Raw genomic sequence first — 23,148 nt, 5'->3', positions numbered from 1 at the left:
CTTTGGCATCAGTCTTTGATTTTTTATTGTTTTTGCGTGCTTTTGGTCGTTATTTCTCCTTTTGGTGTGGCGCTCGTTTCCTTCTTCCTTTGCTTTACATATTTGTGCATGTGTGCTTATGCATTCATGTATGTACGTGTTGTGTGTGCGCAAAGCATGGGTGGGTGCATGAGAGTGTAATGCACTTGTGTATGTATGTGCATGTGCTTGTAAGTGCGTATGTGGGTGTGTGGGTGTATGTAACTGTGTGAGGGTCTAGGTGCTTGCTTGTGTGTGTGTGTGTATGTATATGGGGTTGTGTGTGGGTGTGTAAGTGTGTGTGTGTGTGGCAAGAGTGTGTGTGGGAACAAGAGAAAGAGAGAGATATTTATTTTTTTATAATTTTCACGTGTTGGCTTTGGACGACCCTACAGAGAACGAGGGAGAGAGGGCGTGAGTGAGAAGAGCAAGAGGTTGAGGGGGTGAGAGCCCGGGGGAGTCACTACATGTAAAATTGCCATATCACGTGCGTTCAAGACATATTTGTAAAACCCCTTATCTGCGAATTTTTAAAGGAATATAATGTACCCTTTTCTTTTAAAATCTGTAAGTTTTTTTCAAATTTGAAAAAATAGTATCCTTTTGTATATATATTTATGTAAGTTTCTCACGTGATAGGTTACATTTTTCTTAGGTGACCTCCCTGAGGGTGAGAGTTTGTGTGTGTGTGTGTGTGTGTGTGTGTGTGTGTGTGTTTGTAGAGGTAGGTGTGTGTGTGTGTGTGTGTGTGTGTGTGTAGGTAACGAGGGAGAGAGAGAGCTTATGCACCCTAGCTCAGAGAATGAGTGGGAGAGTGAGAGAGAAGGAGTAGCGGTACTGCTAGGGAGGGAGTTGGGGAGAGAGAGTGTGTGGTGGGGGTTAAGGGAAAGAGAGATAGAGACGTCTCTGTGCTACGCATGGTGGGCTGGTGCCAACATCAACTCGGAGGGAGAGGGAGAGAGAGAGAGAGAGGGAGAGAGGGATAGAGAAGGAGTGTGTGTGAGAGATGTAGTGAGGGCTAAATAATAGATGAGAGGGAGAGAGAAAGAGAGTGGCTGATTGTGGTAATGGAGGAGAGAGAGAGAGAGAGAGAGAGAGAGAGAGAGAGAGAGAGAGAGAGAGAGAGAGAGAGAGAGAGAGAGAGAGAGAGAGAGAGAGAGAGAGGATGTGTGGCCAAACAAGGGAGAAAGAGAGCTTGTTTGAGAGAGTAGTAGAGGGGGGGGGGGGGGGGAGAGAGAGAAGGTGATGCCAAGGGGCATGGCCACAACTGCATGCACGCGAGTACAGGAGAGGCGGGGTGGTTTGGCGGTAGCAATAAAGAAACATGTTTTTGTTGTTTTTTTATCTTATACTCCTTGAATGGGGTCGATTTCCATGGCCTTGGTGCCAAAAGACCGGCCATCTTCAGTTTCGCCGGGTGGGCTAGAGGATGGTGCGGCTAACCCGGTGTCATTTGCCCTACCCCTAAGGTTAGGGACATTTATACCTCTAACTCATTTGTTTGGTCATTGTCATCGGAGGTGGAGGTTGATGGTGTATCCTCATCAGGAATATCCATAGGTGGAGTTTGATCAAATTGTAGAAAATAAGGTTTAAGTCGCCAGCCATTGACTATGGTCTTATGAAGCTTACCATCAGCTTCCATAAGCTGGTAACTCCCATTGGCATATTTCTTCCTGATGATGAAAGGTCCTTTCCATTGGAGTAGAAGCTTCTTATCTTTGCGTGTGTTGAAGCGATTGTCATAGCGGAGCACCAACATGCCCTTCTTTAAATCTTTGCGTTGAAGATGTTGATTGAAACTAAGCCGTCTATGTTTTGCATGTGCCGCATAATGAATGATTGCTTCTTCTTTGTCCAGTTGTAATCGTTCCAAGTCAAAGATGTGATCTCTCAAGTGCATGTTGGGTCTTTGAAACTAGCTTGCCATCACTTTGAGACTTGCTAGTTGCACCTCAATAGGTAAGATTACCTCCTTACCAAATACCAATTGATATGGGGTGAACCCCAAAGATGTTCGGAATGAGGTTCGCTAGGCCCACAAAGCTGGAAGTAGATACTTATCCCCCGAGGGGTTCACCTTACATAGTACGTAACCTATCATGTGAGTTCAACAGAAGGGTATTTAAATCCCTTAAAACTTACAGAAATAAATTTACATAAGGATATGTTTTTTACAAATCTCAAAAAAATTTATGGAATTTAAAAGAAAAGGGTTCATTATATTTCCTTCAAAATTCACAGAATAGGGATTTTAGAAAAAGAGCCTGAACGCACATGATATAGTGGTCTTAAATATAGTGAACCCCCCGGGACTTATCCCAATAAGAAATACCAAATGATATGGGGTGAACCCCAAAGATGTTCGGAATGAGGTTCGCTAGGCCCACAAAGCTGGAAGTAGATACTTATCCCAATCCCTAGGATGATTGTTAACCTGCTTGGTGATAATTTTACAAACCATTCCATTCACTTTTTCAACTAGGCCATTACATTGAGGGTAGTATGGTGAGGAGTGTCTCCTTGTAATTCCTAGTTTTTGCATTAACTCTCCTACCCAGTATGCTCTGAAACCTGACCCTCTATGGCATAGATGATTTCTAAGGTGTGCCAAATGTGCAACATATGTGCTCGTAGATAAACTTATCTACCTCCACAGTTGTGATCCCAGTTGTGGTTGTAGCTTCCACCCACCTAGTCATATAGTGAACTCCCATGATGATATAGAACTTCCTTGAGTTGGCCCTAGGCAATGGTCCTATGGCATCTATACCCCATTTTTCAAATGGCCCATATGAAAGGATAGGTGTTTGTGGTTCAGGCATGAGTGACCTGGTGACGGACCGTGACACAACTTACATGTATTACACCACTGGTGTACATCACGATTGAGGCTAGGCCATATAAAACCATCTTGCAAGATTTTCCTACTTGTTATATCTAGGGTAAAGTGACCATCACAAACACCATCATGACAATTGGCAATCACCCTCGTAATTTCATTAGAGATAGGGATCCTTCTGAGTACTTGGTCCTTATCCTTACAATACAAACCATCATTGATAATCCGATACCTTGTGGCCTTCCTGGTAAGCCATTGCTTCTGCCCTTTTGTTAGGTCCGGTGGACATTCCCCTATTTCCAAGAAATGCAATATGTCGGGTAAGGTGTCACTACCTTGAAATAGAGGGAGCTTTAGTTTTACAGCCCCAACCACCACTTCTTGCAGCCTTTCGCTTGCTAAGGCATCGGCTTCATGGTTTTGAGCCCTTGGGATGTGGTGTAGTTAAGCTGCTTCAAACTTACCAGCAAAGTTTTTACATAGCTTAAGTGAGTCCTCAAGCTAGGATTCTTACATGTCCAACTCCATTTACTTACCTTACCAAAAGTAGAGCATCCCCAAATACATTAAGGTGCTTTACCCCTTGTGAGACACACCATTGTAACCCCTTGGTTAGTGCTGCATACTCGGCTTCATTGTTAGAATGTGATTCTAGCAAATGGCCAAGTGATACCTTTGTCATAAAAAACCACTATGCTTGCAACTGCTTTGTCAGATGCTCGTTTGTAGACTCCATCAAAGTAGAGAGAGTGTGCTCTTTCTACCACCACTGGCTCTAGAAGTGGTTGAATTCCTTCCCCTTTACATTGCTTTACCTTCTTCTCAAAGTTCTGGTAGGTCATGAGTCCCCCCAATCTTGCCCTTGTCATTCTTTCCACCTGCATCATGTAGTCAAACTCTTGCAGACGAACTAGCCACTTAGTAATCCTAGCAAAAACATCCATGTGTTGTACCACATAGGGAAACATTTTATCCATGGTTAATACTACAAATTGCCTAGGCAACAAATATGACCGAAACTTTGTAGTTGCAAATCTAAGAGCTAGGACTAGGTGTTCCACATGGGTGAAACCTTTCTCTGTCGTCGCTGTCTATCATTCAACTGAAGAAGTAGATTGGACTCATGAAAGATTTTGTTGCATCCTTCTAGAGTAGCATAGCCCCCAAGGAGTCATCACCCATGCTTGAGGTGACATAGAACTTTTTGTCCCATTTAGGCGGTGAGATAGTTGGTAGGGTGGCTAAGACCTCTTCTACCTTGTTGTAGTGATGTTCGCTTTCCTCGTCCCATGTGAAAGTTGATCTTTGGGTGAGCCATTGCAGTGGTAGAACAAGTTGTGATAGCAGATGTATGAATCTACTCAAATACCTCACCTTTTGTAGAAAAGAGACTAGTTGACATGCGGTTGTTGGTGAAGGTAGTGCAATGAGTGCGGACACCTTACTTGGATCAGAATTGATACCTTTAGCTGAAATTTCATGGCCTAAAATAATGACTCTACTTTTCCCAATGTGGCATTTGTCTACATTTAATTTCCCTCCTAGGCTTTGCAGCCTTGCCAAACCCTTAGTCACCTTTTGTAAGTGTGAAATGCGAAGGCTATATATACAAAAATCATCAATGAACACTCTTATGGATGTTCCAAAGAACAGTTGAAAGACATATGTGACATATCCCTGGAACATGGCAGGTGCATTTGTGAGACCAAATGGCATAACTCTATATGCAAAGCAACCCCATGGTGTAATGAAAGTGGTTTTAGTTGATCTTCAAAGGCAATGCGGATTTGAAAATAGCTGAAATAGCTGTTACACACTGTGTAGCATTCAAAACCAGTGACTTCATTCAAAAAAGGGAGAGGGAAATGGTCCCTCTTTGTGGCCGCATTTAGTAGTTTTTAGCCGACGCAGACCCTCACTTGCCATTCTTCTTAAGGGGTCACTACTACGGGTGACACCCACTTTGAGTTTTCCACAGGATAAATGAATCCTGCTTCCAGTAGCTTCCTTACATCAGCAAGGAGTGCCTTTTCTTTTATGACCCCCAGTCGTCGTCGTAGTTTTTGCACAACTGGTTTTATCCCTTCCTTGAGCTTAATATGATGCTCCACTGCTGTGATACCTGTGATTTTTTCATAGTCATCAATGAAAAGGTCAGAGAATCCCATCAACATTTGCAAAAATTTATCCTTCTGTTCATTTGTTAATTCCATAGACAACATACTCTTCAACCTACCCTCTCCTAGGCCAGGTGATTTATTTTCCCCTTCGTTGTTTTGTCTTTCTGGTGACGGGTTGCCAGTTGTGCTTACCCTTTGTAGATCCTCATGATAATGCCCATCACCGATGGAACTGTCTCTCTCATGAGTGGAAGTAGTCTCTGTTAGGAAATAAGACGTAGCTAAATAGATAATTGAGTAGATTACTTAATGGAGAGAGACATGTTTATATACACAAGATTATAGAGTAGAGTAGAGAGAGAGAGAGAGAGAGAGAGAGAGAGAGAGAGAGAGAGAGAGAGAGAGAGAGAGAGAGAGAGAGAGAGAGAGAGAGAGAGAGTACACACGATATACATGGTTCACCCAATGTGGGCTACATCCACGGGAAAGCAGCCACTCAATGGCTTTAGTACTTCAAAACAAGAAGTAATTTACAAAGGGATTATACCCTTAATAGAGCGCTCTCGCCTTGCTTCACTCTCATCACCTCACACCCACCTTGTTGCGTCAACTTCACACTCTGAAATGTGTGTAGAAATGGCCTCCTTTTATAGGCCAAAAGGGCTACCCTCTCGCATGAGAGGCAGCCATGTGTAGCCGTCCTTGTGTGAATAAGTCCAAATCGACCCTCCAATCCACCCATGTGTGGCCGCCCTTGTGTAGACAAATCCACTTTTGAATTCGGCCACCGGCCATTGACTTCCGAACACCGGCCATTGACCACCGCCCACCGGCCAACCGACTAGTCGTTTTTCAACCACTTTCCGACCGTCGTCCGGCCATAATATTTTGGCGAAAAGGAATATGCCGGCGAGGGTGGAGGGGGTTGCCCCTGAATTTTGGTCGTGAAAATTTTGGTTTCCGGCGAGTGATTTTCCTTCACGCACGATGGCTTCTCCTCATACTGGGGGCCTTACAAATGTGCGTTTTTACCACAGAAATTACAAGGGGTAAATCAGGCTCTATACTTAACAATCTCCTCATCAGAAGTGGAAGACTCACTAGTCGTTTTATCTGCTGATGTCTCTAAGTCCATTTTTTTTGCTTGTCAGTCCTCATGTCGTAGTAGATTATTTCCCCCTTCTTACTTGTGGGACGGGTGTCTAACCTCACTTCTATCTTATTGCAGACATAGAGAGAACCAGGAATAAATTGTCAATCCATGGGACAAAGTTGAATCGACTAGTACATAGATGCTACAAGAGGTTGTCAATCTCTTGGAAAACAACAAAAAACTCGCATCTAACTCAAGCTACACTCAAATGTTTGAAATCACCAAAAGCCAATCGATCATCAATAAACAAATCACATCCGTTACAACATCAAATGACATCCAAACGTAATGAAACTTCTAGGACATGTTTATAAGATCTAAACACACATGCTTATGGTCTCAAATCCCACTTTAGGTCAAGTGCAAAATTCATGATTATAAACAGCAATGGGTTTTGACCTAGTCAGTTTTGACCTAGAATGCATCTAAATGCTTAGCAATGATGCCCCAATACCCTGCCTATACTTAGTTTTTGATTTTGAAGCTTAAATTCCTACTTATGATGAGGTTAGGCCGCGGGTTCGACGATGCCAAAAGCTACAAAATACAGTGAAATGCTTATGTCAATGCGTAGAGCTCTTACCTGCGGTTGCAACACAACTGACGCAACTGCAATGTGACAACTGGGGAGGAAGTAGGAAGTGCGAGAAGGAGAGAAGTGAGTGCTGTTAGCTCACGTTGTATTTAATTATCCAAAAAACTTAATAATAACTTTACAAAATTGGCTTTTATACCTTAGCCAAGGTTTTTGGTGGTCAAAATTAATAGTTTGGGAGCTCTTACTAAAGACAGGTTGATACAATCTGGAAGCTTGTATCCCCGACTCATCAATTACAAGATTTATCTGGAAAATAGGAGTTACAATAATCCCGATTCATCAAAATAATAAATGTTTTTACAACGAAAACTCCAAAAATGTGATCCGAGTTAGCTTGCTGCTAACATTCCCCCCTCCTCGCTTGTGGCGTCCCTTGAAACAACTTTATGGGCTGAAGTAATCTTTGGGTTGATGGTTGGCGAGGCGGTCTTTAAGTGCATGGAGTGCCTTCTCATATTTGATCTTTATTTCTTTGTCTGGAACTTGCAAGAACTGCATGGTGACCCTATTTTTGAGTTTGATGGCTGAGTAGCCAACAAATCTAGAGGTTAGGTTGCTTATCACTAGCCCAAATATCTTCGTTCGCTAAGTGAAGAACCCCATGTAAAATGCTTCCTCAAATGACAACATATTGCTAGATGGTAAGAACATGCATCGGGCGTAGAATCCATAAAGGACTTGTTCAAAAGGCTGGTCGTTGAGGTCATACCAAGGACCCTTATTGCCCTCGAGGAATGATATCCACGGTGCTCCTGCTTGCTCTGGCTCATGAAAAGCTTCAATGCATGTGAGCAACATTCGGAAAATTTTGTAGAGCATAGCACATGAGAGATCAGGGAGACTTTTGAAGAATGTCATGACGCCCGTTAGGATTTTCACCATGTATTCCTCTTTCGCTGGTCCCTTCTCTGGAGTTGGCAATCTTGAATAATTCAGCCATGTAGGCCGCTTCTTTGTTATTGCTTCATGTGCTTGCCATGTCCTTACCCGTGGTATAGGACAAAAGGTCGGGTCTTTCTGAAGGGCGGTAATCAAGTATTTGGGATTCTTGTTTAGATAGCTCTTTCTCCACTTGGGGTGCACTTCTTCTGCACCTTCTATCTACATGTCTTTGTATAATCTTTCTTTGACTTGTAAAAGCTCTACCTTGACAAAGGATATGGCAACGATTTTTGATGCCATTGTGCATTGATTTGGTTGGGCGTGAGTTTAGTAACATGGATTGAATGGAGAACTCTCAACTCCCAATCCACCGGTGCTTTCCATTGTTCATCCATCTCTTAAACAACCTGCTCCTTAAGTGCATCTTCTTTAGCTTTTGACAGCTGGACCATTGGCCGTACTTGTTTAGCATCTGTTAGTGGTACCTAGAAATCTTCCTCCCCTCCTAGCCCTTTTTCTGGTTGTCTTTCCATTTTAGTGAAAGAGACTAAGGGAATTTCAATGCTTGGTTGTTCTGAGGTACCAACTTCTTCTTGTGTCTCTGGTTGTCCGTCTCGCAGCAGCTCTGATTGACTCTCTTTATCTCTGCTATCTCCTTGAGTAGCTGTTCTTCTCGTTGTACCCGCATCAATGCAAAATTTCTTTGTTGTGACTGCTCCAGCTTTAGCTCGAGTTCAAGATCTTTATTCTTCTTTTCCAAAGCCCTGTACACTTCATTGGTACCTTTGATCGAGGCAACTACGGGAGTTTCCCTTATCTGTCGCAAAAATGCTACCTGATCTCATTGATTCTCTGCTCTGAATATTGTAGTGAAGCATTTGCTACGTCAAGCTATAATTGGATCTTTTGTATTGACAGGGTTGTAGTTAAGAGTTCATTGGTAACCTCTGTCAGTAGTTCATCTTTGGTCTTGCAAGCATATGATAACTTTGTGATAAGTTCACCTAGCTCTTCCATTTCCTTTTGTTGCTTCTCTTTTGCTAGCTAGTGTTTTTCTGCTTTAGCTCTCAGCTCCTGGATTTGTCTTTGCAGATTTGTGATGACATTCATCCTGTCTTCTAGCTCTCCTTGTAGAGCATCGATAACCATCTCTACCTTCCTAGCCTTAGCACTGCGGCTAAGTGCTGCTGTTCGCATTTTCTCAGTCATCTCTTGCATCTATTTGGCATATTCATTAACTTGAAGGATGACTTCACCATTTGTCTGCCAATCTTCATGCTCTGTTGGCAGCCTAAATGTTTCAGTAGTCTCTATGTGTGGCTCCTTGGGTTGTTCTGTAGTGGTTGCTTGTGGTTGCGTTGGGGTTTCTACCTCTCCTTGAGACATTGCAGTTGCCTCGGATGCTTTGTCTTCATGAGGCTTCATGGATGCCTCGGACGTTTCCTATTGGGTGGTGGTAGAAGGTGTGGTTCCTACCCCTATTGCCTTGGTTTGCTCAAAAGTGGTTGTTGTCGGTTGTTCAAAACCTGCTGCTTCCTCTGGTTCACGCTCCTTCTCTTTGGATTGCTCACCCTCAGTGGGTCTAACTGTTGGTGAAGGTGGAGGACTTGGCATAGGTTGGTCTTCCTGTTCCGTACATGGTGATGATGGTCTAGAAGACATCTCACCCTATTCTTGCTGGTGGAATTTACTTTGCTGGGCCGCTTCAGTGTGTCTCTGTTGCTCTACCGCATCTTCCTTTGCTTTTTTCTCTTTTCTTGATCTTATCTTAGCCTTAAGGCTTCTGCTTCCTCGTACATGCATTCAAGAGAATCCTTGGGATCTTCTAGTTCTTTCCTGGCAGGATTATTGGTTTGTGGTCCTCTTATATCTCTTGGAACCCAACTTGTCGGGTCCTCACCTGCAGCTTGGCAGCTTCTTTGGTATGTTTGTTTTTCTCTTTCAAACCTTGCCTTTTTCTACTGAGGTTCCTCTTGATGTACAGTCCCACTGCTTTTGTCTTCATCTCCTCTCTTCTGGCTCTCTTCTCTTTCATTGTCTCAACTTTCACTGCTATGTGCTTCATGAGAGCTTTCTGCCGACTCTTCATCAGATTTGTAAACTCTCTTTGTCGAGCAAGTGGTTCTTGGAGATGGTTGTGCATACACGATCCATGTGTTCTGATCTGGGACAGGTGGAAAATTGTCTACCGTGCCAATATCATGGTACACTATTCTTGTTAATACCTCAGGTGCACCCAGATACGTGATCTTACCCTCTTTCTTGGTGCCTTTTAGTGTTGATAGCACATACTACGCGTGATCAATGGGTTGCCTGGTTGTCAACTTCAACACTTGTGTAAATGTAGTTTCAACTGCATGATTAGGTATCGTGTACCTTGGCGGTCTCTTTGCTAGAAAGTGGAAGTACTAGTGATACAACCATATTGTTTCTTCCACTTGCTTTTGGATGAGGTCAGCAAAGGTTGCCGCAGCAGTCTCCTTGGTGAAGGTGTCAGCTATCTTTCTGTCTCAAGCCCTCATTGTCATCCCTTCTGTTGACAACTTCAAAGCCTTGGCCACAATTTTCTTTGTGATCACTACTTCGACTTTCTACCCTTGTTGGTCAGTAATTTGGGCTGATCCATCTTCCTTAATTGTAGAAAAGAGCTCATAGGCTTTCTGTAAGTTTACACCACACGATTCCTGGTCATAGAATTCTCTGAGGCCGAGCCTTCTGTTGACCTCCTTTGTGTCTGGCTTTGCCGTGACATCATGGATCTCTTTAGGTAGCAGTTGCAGCTCTACTTGATGTCCTTCTTCACATTTAAACCTGTCTGTGAAAACTGTGGTGTTGTTTTCTTCAAGATGTTCTCTAGATAGATATGTTGCTTTGGTCATTTTTACTGAACTGGGGTCCAGTTGGTATGGTGGAAGCTCTTGTAGCTTCTCTTTCTGGGAGACCCTCTCCTTGGCTTTTTCCGTAGCTTGCATTACTCCTGTTTAGTGAATAGAATGCCAAAGTTAGAAAATTTTTGCAATTTTCCCTCTGAATTGCCCTTGAGTCTAAATTGCTGACAAATTGAGTCCAATTTGCTTCAAATCAAATTTTGAACCTGTATAGATGCATAAAAACATGCAAAGATCAAAATCATAAAGTCCAAGCAAAATTTTGTAACAAAAGTAAATAATCACGATTATTTACAGCGAGGAATTTTTTCAAATTTTTACAATTTTGGCATCATAGGCTTGAAGTATATATCATTTGGATACTCTGAGTGAAGTGTGGGCTCATTTGAGTGCATAGGGTGAAAATGGTGCCAGATTTAGGCTTTCCGTCTATGAAACAGTAGATATAAACGAATTTGATATTTTGAGATCCAAATTTGTTCAAACTTGGTTAGGGCTTAGGACATCATGTGCTTTGGTTCCATGAAGTCTAAGTTGCAATTTCCCCCCATCTTGGCAAAAAAGTAAATAATCGCGATTATTAACTTTTTCATCAAAATGAACATTTTTTGGTGCAACTTGGTTCTAGGCATAATGTAGACCCTGTGTATGAGAAATGATGTGATTTGGATCAAAAAATGTGACTAATAACTCAAAATTTGGTTTGGAAGAACTTCTTTGCGCTTTTTTGGCGATTTTCCAAGTTATCATTGGTCAACTTGGTTCATACTTGAAATGTGGCATGTAATAGGTGTGTACAAGTGATAGGGGAGGTGAAGGTACCATTTTCAAGCCAAAAAATTGCAAAAGTAAATAATCACGATTATTTACAGCTGTCAACTTTTTTTGCTAAACTTGACAAATTTTGACCTAGACATATTCAATACACCTAAAACAAGTCCTAAATTGAATTTGGTAAAGTTTTGTCTTGTCAGCATCACTTCATGCTTTGTTGACTCTGAAATCACCAATTTTTGTGACTACATGGCCTGTGGAGTTGGTTAGTCACTTTTGAAGCTATGGACTTGTCCGCTACATAGTCTTGAAGCTACTCATCCAATTTTGGCCCATTCGGAGTCAGTTTGACTTCGTATGTCAAATTTGATGCTTTGTAGCCTTTGAGCTGTTTTTTGCTTTTCGAGAGCTTGCCTTGATTGATTTTACGAAACTAACCATATAGACCCAGTTTAGAAGCTGTCTATGGAGTCAGAATCCAGTTTTGGCATCTAGCAAAAACGTAGCATTTCTACTTGGGACCCCTATCGAATGGACAACTGGTGATATAGAAGTGTTCTATTGAATGGGGACATGGTACAATTCAAGTTTCGTCCAATTTGGTTGAGATGATGTGTAAGACTGCGGGGGACTGGACCATGCAACTCTCCACCCAACCGTGCCATATATAGACTCCTAGCCCCTAAATATAGCGCCCCTTGACCGCATGTCCGTCCTGGCCCTTGGCCCTGCCCTTGGCCTGACATTACTTCCCCCTTGGAGAAGCGTTTTCGTCCTCGAAAACACAAGTGGTAGTATCTTCGTAAGAACACTGATGTTTTCCTTATTGGCATCCTCTACACGGGCCAATTGTCCATATGACCGATACCTGGTGCAGTGAGGAGGTTCAATGAAACCAAGAGCAACATCTTGATTTTCAACATTGTTGTCCTTTTGCAACCACCCATATCTAAATGGTAACTCATGATAACTCATGTGAGTATCTTGAAAAGCTCATAGCTACTGAAAGATAGAATAGGGAGTGTACTCATGTCAGACTTCTGAACATTTTGGAACACACAGAACCACATGTTCACCCCTAACAAAGGTTACATGCCAACATACTCTGTCAGCACACCTACTAAGTCCTTGACTTATGAAACTATCGGTATCCAACCCCACCACAACAGGTGTTCAAAGTTGAAAACCTAACCTAAGCAAATTCTAGAATAAGGAGAGAATCACCTATTCAGAATGCATTGTGCTAACGTATGCTCTTAGCAGATCCTTTAGCACTGTTTACTAACGTATGCGCTTAGCATATCCTTTAGTACTAAATAGAATACTTGTAAGCTGCCCATCCAACGTGGGATGAATAACAGCAGTAAGAGTGAGGTACTTTTCCCAACCACTTATAGACAATCTTCCACGACTAACGACAAACTATGACTCAACCATTGAGTATCCAGCCATATACTCGATATGGAATGGAGACAACCAACTAGGTTGAAGGTAGATTGGAGGTTCCAGCAACCAATCACTAACATCCATACTCAGCCATCACCTTGTAAGGCAAGGTGTAAACTCATATGAAATCTGGAAGAGAGATTGCACTAGCAATGCAAAAGGGTGCAGAAAGAATAAAGTCCATGGATTTGCATGCCGCTCCAAATAAATTTGTGTTAAACACTAGGGCCCATAACACCTAGTGTGCATGCATTTAACACAAACATATCCAAACCGCAATTCCATGACGAGACTTTCCACAATACTTACGTGAAAATCTTGCAACAAAGTTGGACCATAATAGAATGTGACAACCCGGTCACACCTAGGAACCAACCATGAGACCTTCTCATGAACGTAGCATACTTTGTAGCAAAAGTTGGACCATAATAGAATGTGACACCCCGGTCACACCTAGGAACCAACCATGGGACATTCTCATGAACGTAGCATACTTTGCTATATGTAGAAACGACCCTCCGTTAAGGTGGTTTCACAGCACTTGTAATCACAACAAGTCTGTAATTAGTACCCGACAATTTTTGGCCACTGAAATTGTTCCTGATACTGTGTGCGTCAATTGGTCTAATGAACGGATGCGACCAGCACCTAGGGATTTCGTCGCGACACATCATTTCGAATTGGGTGCCAATGTCAGTCCCAGAGACTCATATTCTCCACATGTGGAATATGTCTCAAGTAAGGATGCCAGGAAAAGTGACATCCATCAAGTACGAGCTGTACTTGTGTGTGGAGGTAACTACGAACACTCTGAGACGCGAGTGAGAGGGACCCTCATTATCATGCTCCACACTAGCTAAACCAAACTCCTTGAGTTCCTAGACCATGTTGTATCCCATGTGACAACATGTGCCAAATCGAACCCTACAAGTAGGTTCGTAACAGCATAAGGCAGAAAGGTAGATTGGACACTTGGCCCAAAATACTTTGTGCCGACATGCCCTTGGCATGGGTCTGCAACATTCAAGCGTACTTATATGTCTTGAAAAAAAAACAAGCAAAGCATACAAAAAATGGAATAACACCAAATCAATATATGCGTACCTGGAGATTTGAACGTAATGTTCACTTACTCGTACGCCAACGGAGAGGAGCACATCTCCTACCTGAGCAAACAAACAGTATTGCACTGGGAACAGTGGGTGTTGCCTTCGCAATCCAACCCCTTTGGTTAAAATCTACGTAGTCAAACCCCTTGGTAAGACCCTTTGTAGAAACTGCTCAAGTAGCAGTTAACGGTAACCAACATAGTTAACCGTGTACATACTGATTGGAATCAACTTAAAAAGTTGAGTTTGTCTGCTACCGCGTGGTAGATTGCGGAATTCTTTCCTTGAAAGTCTAACTGGGAGAGATCAAACTGTGATCCTCAAGGCAGATCAACTGTGATCCTCAATGCCTATGGGATGATGTAGCAGTCACCCGCCGGGTCGTACCCCAAAACACTATGTCCATAGACACTCCGTAGTGCTATAGAGAGAGCAAGAAATCCATAGAAGTGAACTACCTAGCTCTTGTGGACATCCATACTGTCTCAACTGATTGCTACATCTATACTTCCTTGTAGAGATCAGCTGCTGTGAGTTGAAGATTTATCAAAAACTCAACTTGAGTGTCGCACTGAAAACATGTAGTGCCAAAATGACACTGTAAACATCATGAATGACAAGACCCTTGCTTGTCCCTTAACGTCGATGTATACTTCCCTGGGTAGATCTGTTCACTCTTGAAAACAATCACCGAAAGAATGCCAATAGTTGGGTCTTACCCTTGGCCTGACAATGGCTCTTAGCCTGTGTGGCTCATAGCCCTTGTGCAAATTAGTGTTCGACAAACCGATGAAGACTAATTTGAGTAGCATCTTAGCCATGTGCTAGTTGAGAGTTAGAGCACCTTGGCTCAGTCTGACTCACGAGCCAAACACGTATCAAAAGCTGCTTAGAAGATTTTCATGATTCCCTTAAAGAGAGAGAGCGAGAGAGAAGAAGAGCATGCTGGGCTGAGGAACTTTCCTTAAACGACTATGACCTGTATAGTTGATTGCCATGCTCTTGTGCACTTATGCCTAACGTGCAGCTTATCCTATAAGCATGCAATAGGTTTCTGCTACGACTCTCTCATCGAGGGAGGTAATAGAAAAACACACACAAGTCACAGACTGACCCACCTACCATGTATGTGGTTGTGACTACACCAGTGTGACTTAATGATAGCACTTTTCTTTGAATTAAGTCCAAGTTTTAGGTTCTTTTAAGTGTTGTTGTTTTTGACAGCAACCCAAAAACAATCCAGAAAGTATCTTGTCGTTGACAAAGGGTCTGGTGTTATAGCGGAAGCATGTTTCCTGAGGTGGTAGAAGTGATTCCACCTAGCTAGAATGCCGTGCATACATAATCTTAAGCCCTTGGCAAAAGTGATGGCCTCAACGTAAGAGCCCAAACCATAAATGCCTTGCACAATCTAAACTGATAGGAATTATGTGAGGTGATATTCCTTATTTTGCCAGTTTTTTCAAACTTGTGTGCCACGGCCCTTGATGACAAGTCATTGGGCAGTTCCTTGGCACAAGGGAGAAGCCTTGCTTCATGTAAAATCGTCAAAGCACTTTGCTTTGCACAAAAACAGTAGTTTCCAATCAAAGGTGTAAATATGGAAAAATAAAAAGAACATAAATTGGCTAACCTGGTCGTTGTTGTAACCAGTTGGCTCGAGATTCCGTGTAGCAGATATGGCTATGAGCCATTTTTACGCGAGTTTTATTTGCATGTACATATATGTCCCTTGTATCATATACGCCCATCTGTCACGTAATGAAATAACCTGCAAGCATATTGCCAAATCCTTCCCAAGTTTGTACGCTCATAGCATATGACGAACGTGGGGAATCTCAATACAAGATGCGTAAATTGAAGCCCTGTTTCACATAAATTGAAGCCTTGCTGATAGCCAACTGATGTTGCTGGTGAGATACAGATAGCATGACAGAACGAATCGACCTTGTCGAGCGATTACAACTGAAATTAGCCATGCCTATTTCCTTGAGATACTGAAAAATGGGCCCTTGGCCTTGACTTTGAAGCAAAATGTAACCTTTGATGAGCGTGCTCTATCAAGGTACTCAAGAGAAGCCATGCTTCAGATAACTATGTCCGTCCTGGCCCTTGGCCCTGCCCTTGGCCTGACATTGCCAATAAATGCTATTGACGACAGATGTCATAGCGAACAGAGTCAACAGTGTTGACCATGCACAGATAATGGACCTTGTCCAATTGTACCTTTTATTGAAAAGTAGAAAAATACTTAGATGCATACCTGCGTAACTTGATTACTGAAAACAAAGAGACTCCTATCTGTTTTGCAAGCTGTGATAAATGGTCGGCCATGCCGAGCACTTTTGCCTGATGTGCCAATGAAAGATAGTTTTCATGAAAAACTATAGGCCTTGCCTACTCTTGCCGTACGCACTTAATGAGCCTTGCTCAATGATAAGATCAACAGGTTGAAGACCAAGTGAGCCGTGCTTGAGCATACATTTAACAGTTGCACACGGAGAATGAATCAAATAAGAAAAGTGCAACAAATAGTCATACCTTGTCTTTGAAGGTCAGAGATGAATATTATCCACATCATCATCTTGGCCTGCCACAGTTAGGGTGGTCTTGCATGCCCTTGCATGCTCGCGGTCGTGGAAAATCCTTAAAACCACGACCTTCTCGTAACCTTGTTACCTCATTCCGCGGTCCTTGAATCGGTGAGAGCGTGGTATCACATGTCAAACTTCTTCAATTCATCGTCGACCACACTCGTGCTTGTCGAGATTATGGCACCATCATGGCGGGCAGATCTCGCTCAAGCTCTGAGAACCATGGCCATGATTATTTGTTTGTTTTGCAAATCTCTGCAATTTTTCTCCGACTTGCTATAGTGACCTGCCACCTGCGCTGTGCCAAGGCCTTGTACTTGCCGAAATTAACTCCCTCCAAGAGATATTTTCCCTGGTAGCTTGTCTTGAACGAGCATAGGCGGGTGTGGGCACATGCCCTTAAACAATTTAAATGGCCAAATAATGTTTTGAAATTGGCCAAGGTGTGAAAAACAACTGTAATTGACCTTGCAGACAATCGGCAGCTTGCGCGATGGAGGATTCGATGAGAGCTCGTGCTATGAGTAGATTCCGGATGCACTGCAGCAACGGAAATTCCCTAGCTTGCCGAGGCGCTTCTATCAAGACCAAGCCGGCGCGTTTTTGAGCAGCTCGAAATTGGTCTCCTTCCCAGCTTAGAGGGATTGCACGCGGACCAGAAGCTTCGGCGTCTTCCCCGACTTGGGACATCAGCACATGGTGTTTCTTCTTCGGCTTCCATGCAAGAGCCATGAACATGCATGCCTTGCATGCAATTCCCTGTAGCCTCAAAGGCCTTCCATCCTCTCTGTCGAGCCTTGATGAAACGCCATGCAGCCATGTTGCACCTTATTCTCCATGAGAGACAGAGAGCGAGAGAGAGATAAAAGCCAAAGAGCCATGCCTTCCTTTGCTTTCCCTCTCTGCCATGGCCTTCTTGCAGCACGACCTTGCCATGCATCCATGAAAGGACTCTGCCATGCTGCTCCTTCTTCGCCGAAAGGAGGGCGAGCTTCCATGAACCGCAAAGAGAGAGAGAGAGAGAGAGAGAGAGAGAGAGAGAGAGAGAGAGAGAGAGAGAGAGAGAGAGAGAGAGAGAGAGAGAGAGAGAGAGAGAGAGAGAGAGAGAGAGAGAGAGAACGAAGATCCATGGCCTCCATGCCTCTTTCTTCCTCCCCCTTCTCCCCTGAGCTCTGATACCAGTGTAAGACTGCGAGGGACTGGACCATGCAACTCTCCACCCAACCGTGCCATATATAGACTCCTAGCCCCTAAATATAGCGCCCCTTGACCGCATGTCCGTCCTGGCCCTTGGCCCTGCCCTTGGCCTGACATGATGACAGGCCGCTATGGTCAATTTATGATCATAGGACTTCGTGCATTGCTCGATTTCTAGGATTTTTTCTTGGGGTTTAGACTAGCTACCGGCGATATGGAATGGATCATTGATAAGTATAGAGATTACCCCTCACGTCTTGTGTGAGACGGCACTCTAAACGGGCGACTGTGGACTCCAAAAATCGCGCGCGAGGAAGGCCGAAAGCTCTCTCTCTAAAGGCGACAAGTGGAAATGAGGTGATTTTAGCTTGGGTGTCTATACTCGGACTTCTCGAACCATTTTTGCTCAAATTCCCCCGTTAGTCATACTAGGCCATGAAATCTATGATAGACTCAAAAATTTCCCCAATCAGATTCTTGTAGCTCATTCTACAAGAATTCTGCAAAAGTAGGCGTTGGCCGCGTGATTTAGGCTTCCCGCTTCCATCTGCCGATTTGATTGAAATTTTTTGTGCATGTCCGCCTTGTCCTTTTGATCATCAGTGTATCTTCATTTTTCCATCTGAGCTCATTTTCTATTTATTATTAATTTTTGACATGTTTATTGAAAAAATCAAAGAAAATAACAAAATATGTTAAAAGGCAAAGTGAAATTCCAGTAATTAAGAAAATCCATTGAAAAACATAGCTGTATTGTTTTTTGTTGGATTTTTCCATTTTTAAGTCCCAATATCAAGAAAAATGATGAAAAATAACCAAAAAAGACTTTTTTTTAATGGTTTTCTCATAGTTTATACACTATTTACACTCATTAGGGAGATGTTATCGGGTAAATTTCCCCTGTTGATGATTTGTAAGGGCATTATTAGGTAATTTTGCAAAAAATTCACACGTTAACATCAAACTTTTTCCTCTCTCTTCAAACATTGCCCTTAATTACTTAGTTCCCTTCCACCCCTCCTAGATGGTGTACTCTAGGACAACTGTGTGCATGGGTTGAACAATCGTGTCTATGCATAGCCTTGGTTGGTTCTACCATGCTTTGAAGATTAATGCAGTTCAAACCATTATGCTGTGCAAGAGTTGGGTCTTGAGCAATTAACTCAAGGGTTTCTAATGTCGAGGTTGTCTTTTGTTGTCTTTCAAAAGAGCAAACCTTGTAGCTTGTGTGCTCTTTGCTTGATTGTACCGTCAGGATGCTTTGGCATAGTGATTTTCTAAGCTGTTATCAATAAAGATGATTGTTGATCTTTTACCCGCCATTGGTATCTTGGTTTGCTTTGAGCAGAATGGTGTGGTTGAGTCTTTTGAGGCTTGACTCTCCATTGCTTGGTTGATTTTACAATTTGCAGAGAAGATAAGTGCTCCTTTTTCTTCCAAATCCATTTCGTATTAGGTTCCCTGTTTGGAGATTCTCATGTTTGTGCTTTGAGATTTGGAATCATCTTTGGTATTGTAGATGATGTTTTGGGCACCCAAATTTGAATCGACTTGTCCTTAAGCTGTGCCTTTGGTACCCAAATTTTCCTGACTCCTTGCATGCTACTTGTAGCATTTGCTTGTGTATGGATTGGAGAAGATTGATTCCTTCGTGGTTTTCTCCGTTGATAACCTCCTTTCCATTCCTCCTTGCTTGGTGCAATTGGAACATTGAGTTTTCCGCCTTTAGGTGATAGCTTGAGCTGATTGGTATCCCAATCTGGTATTGCCTTGTACGTCCGTATCCATGAGATTCCAAGAATCATTGTTTCATTCATGTTTTCATCTGGTAAGCATAAAAATTGATGAGGGCATGAACATCCATGTACTATCACATTTAAGTTGACTACTCCCAATGTTGGTGTTGGGTTCTTGTTGCATCCTTTAATAGTCACTATTCCTGTTGTCAAAGATTGACTTGTTGCTTTCTTGTACGTGATCAACTTGTTGCTTTCTTGTACGTGGAATAAATGACTGCATTTACTCGAGCTCTTGTATCGACCAACGCAATTGTGTTATGATTGTTCAGATGTACTTTGATGTGAAGGTCCATTCCATCTAACCATTCATCATCTGTTGACACTGCATCTTTTTGCAATTCCCAGTGTCGATCATCTAGTTCCAAAGTGTTGATGGGAATAGGTATTTGTTGATGCTTGAGAGAAAACTTCCTTTTGAGTACTCAAAGCCGAGCTTCTTCTTGGGCTTCATCAATAGCCTGCTATCATTTTATCTTTTGTTGTTTTGTTGCATGCATTCTTTCTAGCAATTCATTGGTTAGTGGAAAATTGTATTTCTTTAAACGACGTCCACTAATCCAATTAGCCATTGGTTCACCATCTAGGGTGGACAACTTAATTGCTCCACTTGGAGATACATCTTCAATGATAAACGATTTGTTTTCCTTTTTCTTAAACTTGGGAATGTGTTGCTTAAGGGAATAAACTAAAACTAAATCCCCTTTTTTGAAGATTTTTGTAACTAGATGGGAATCAAAAAACTGTTTTTGTTTTCGTCTTTGTGCATAGATGTGAGCTATGGTAGTTAGCCTTTGCTCATCAAGCTTCTCTAAATATTCAAGTCTCTCTAACAATTCATGCCCAGTCCATTCAAGATCCTTAGCTACCCTTAGTGTTGGCAATGGAAATTCTATCGGTAGTATGGCATCAAGACCATAAACAAGGTTAAAGGGTGTAGCATTTGAAGTTGTTTTGAATGAAACTCAATAAGCCCATAGAGCAGCATGGAGATTCATTTCCCAATATTTCCATCCTGAACTAACCACTTTAGTCAATACCGAGCTAAGAATTTTATTCGTATGCTCAGCTTGTCCATTTGCTTGTGGGTGATAGGGAGCGGATTTGTTATGGATAACCATAAATTCATTAACTAAATACTCACTTACCTCGTTAAGGAAATGAGTTCCCCTATCACTAACAATTCCTATTGGCAGTCCATACCTTGTGAACACATACTCATATAAGAATGCGATAGTGGTTCTAGAATCATTCTTTTGAGTTGCTTTAGCCTCGGCCCAGCCTCAACCCACTTGGTCAAATAGTACGTAGCTACAATTGTATATTGAGCTTGGGTTCTATAAGCAGGTAGTTGTATTGGACCAACAAAGTCTACACCCCATTTTGCGAAAGCTCTAGTCCCCATCATTAGTCTTAAGGGAATGCTATTTACACGGGTTGGCATTTTTGCTCGTTGACATGCATCACACCTTCGAACATATTCCTTAGCATCTGCAAAAATTGTTGGTCACCATATGCCTACCATTAAGATTTCTCTTGAGGTGATCTCACCAGAAAATTGATCTCCAGCTAATTTAGCATGTGCTTGTTCTATAATGGGAATATATTCGTCTTCATTTGCACAAAGATGCAAATGCTGATCTTTACCTCTCCGATACAATTGGTTTCCAATAAGAGCATAGTCTCTTGCTTCAGTTTCAATTGCTCTTTGACGGTGTTTGCTCATATCCTCAGGAAATGTTTGGCTTGATAAGTAAGTAATTAAATAGCTACTCCACTTAGGAACAGGGTGAAAGCATAGAATGGTGTCTAAATACTTGGTGTCCATGGACACCAAGTATGATGCTATGGATGGCACCATAGCTGGGCTTTTAAGTCAATAATTTTTAAAAGAATATAGGTAAGATAACTGACTTCACGACTCCACTACTCAGATTGAAAGACATGGAGCAGTTAGCACGCATGGACCTCTCCCTCTCTCTCTCTCTCTCTCCCTTTCTCTCTCTCTCTCTCTCTCTCTCTCTCTCTCTCTTGCAGATGGCCTCCAATGCCCATCTCCATCTCTCTCTCTCTCTCTCTCTCTCTCTCTCTCTCTCTCTCTCTCTCTCTCTCCTACTCTCCTATTCAGAATATGGATGATGGAGACTCCCTTCCTCTCGCTTTGGTTCTAGCTCATACCTCCTCACAAGCAGCAATGGAGCTTCTTGAACTCAACAATGTAGCACAAATGGATTTCAGTTCACTATTACAATCAGGAAGTTTTGTACGACTTCATTCATTTCAAACTACTACAGACTGTTCCAGGATGGTGGACGATGGATTTTATGATGAGGCACATGGAATAGACACCATTCATACGCATGTGCACTCCAAGAGAAAGGCTTGTCTAAATGAGGGTGAAATTATTGCAGTGAGGAAGTATGAAGCACAGGCTAAATGTGAGTACAGAAAGCGATGTCGTGCAAGAAAGCAAGTACAACCAAGCGTCAACATTGGAGCGGAAGATTGTCATAGGGAGGACGTCGATGTACACACAAAGGAAGACAAGAAGCAACATACTATTCAGAATATTGTTCAGCACATTGTGAGACAGTTGCATAGTTACGGGAAAGAAGATAAGAATGCAATTCTTCAAGGGGTTTTCAATGATGATAGAATCTTGCCATTCTGTGAAGATTTTTATCTTCCTGCAAATGGCCTTATTTCTGCACTCAAGGTCTCCTTACAGGAATTAAAGATTCCAAAATCAGTTGACGAGATGTTTTTAAAACGAAGCACATTGAGCATGCTGGTGAATGGATTACTGCATGATAATGGGAGCCAAGGTAGAGGTGTTACTCTACATAAAGTGGCAAAGCTATTAAATGTTCATCCAAGGAATTTATATTCAGCTTTGGGTAGACTTGACAGCGATCCTATGTCAAGTACGTTGAGGTTTGACTTATGCAAAAGGAAGTCTGGAAATGTTGGGTCCTTATCGGACGAATTGAAGCAGACAATTATTACATTTTGGATAGAGCACAATAGGGTGTCTCCAAACAAGAAAGAAATTTGTCGGAAACGATTGGGCAGAAAACATTATCAAGAGCATCCCATACACTTACTTGATGAATCTCAGGTAAACATGTCTCATTCTTACAATGAATAACTCTCAAGTGAAACATCTCACTCTTATGAATAGCTACCCATTGGGTGTTATGGAGTTGTGTACATCCTACTATATGTGAAATGTAGCCAAGTAATGTGTCAAGATAGTCCATTGTCTCTACCTACGCTATTATGTGTGCTATATTGCACAAGTGTAGCCCAATGTCCCTGTCTATGCTATAAGCATGCCATGTAAAAGGACTCTATTGTAGTAAGATAGCAACATGTGTGCTATACAGTAAAAGTGTGTGTAAGAATAGCACAATGTTCTTGTCTATTATATGATGTGTGGTATGTGAAAGAGCTATATTACATATTGAGAGCACTATGTGTGCCATATAGCGTTAGTGTGTGTAATAAGAGGCCAATGTCCCTATCTATGCTATCATGTCAGAGTATTTCTTGCAGTATGAGTGCTATATAGCATAACTATGTGTAATTATAGCCCGATGGTCCTGTCTATGCTATTATGTGTTCCATGTAGCAGGACTCTATCAGAGTATGACAACATCATGTCTGCTATATAGTAGACATGTGTGTATAATAGCACAATATATCTATCTATGGTATTATGTGTGCTATCA

The sequence above is a fragment of the Adiantum capillus-veneris genome, chromosome 3 (assembly GCF_014529385.1).
Source record: "Adiantum capillus-veneris isolate H3 chromosome 3, ASM1452938v2, whole genome shotgun sequence".
In the NCBI taxonomy this organism is placed as follows: domain Eukaryota; kingdom Viridiplantae; phylum Streptophyta; class Polypodiopsida; order Polypodiales; family Pteridaceae; genus Adiantum; species Adiantum capillus-veneris.
The sequence above is the reverse complement of the archived record's forward strand: the minus strand, read 5'-3'. Positions refer to the sequence as shown.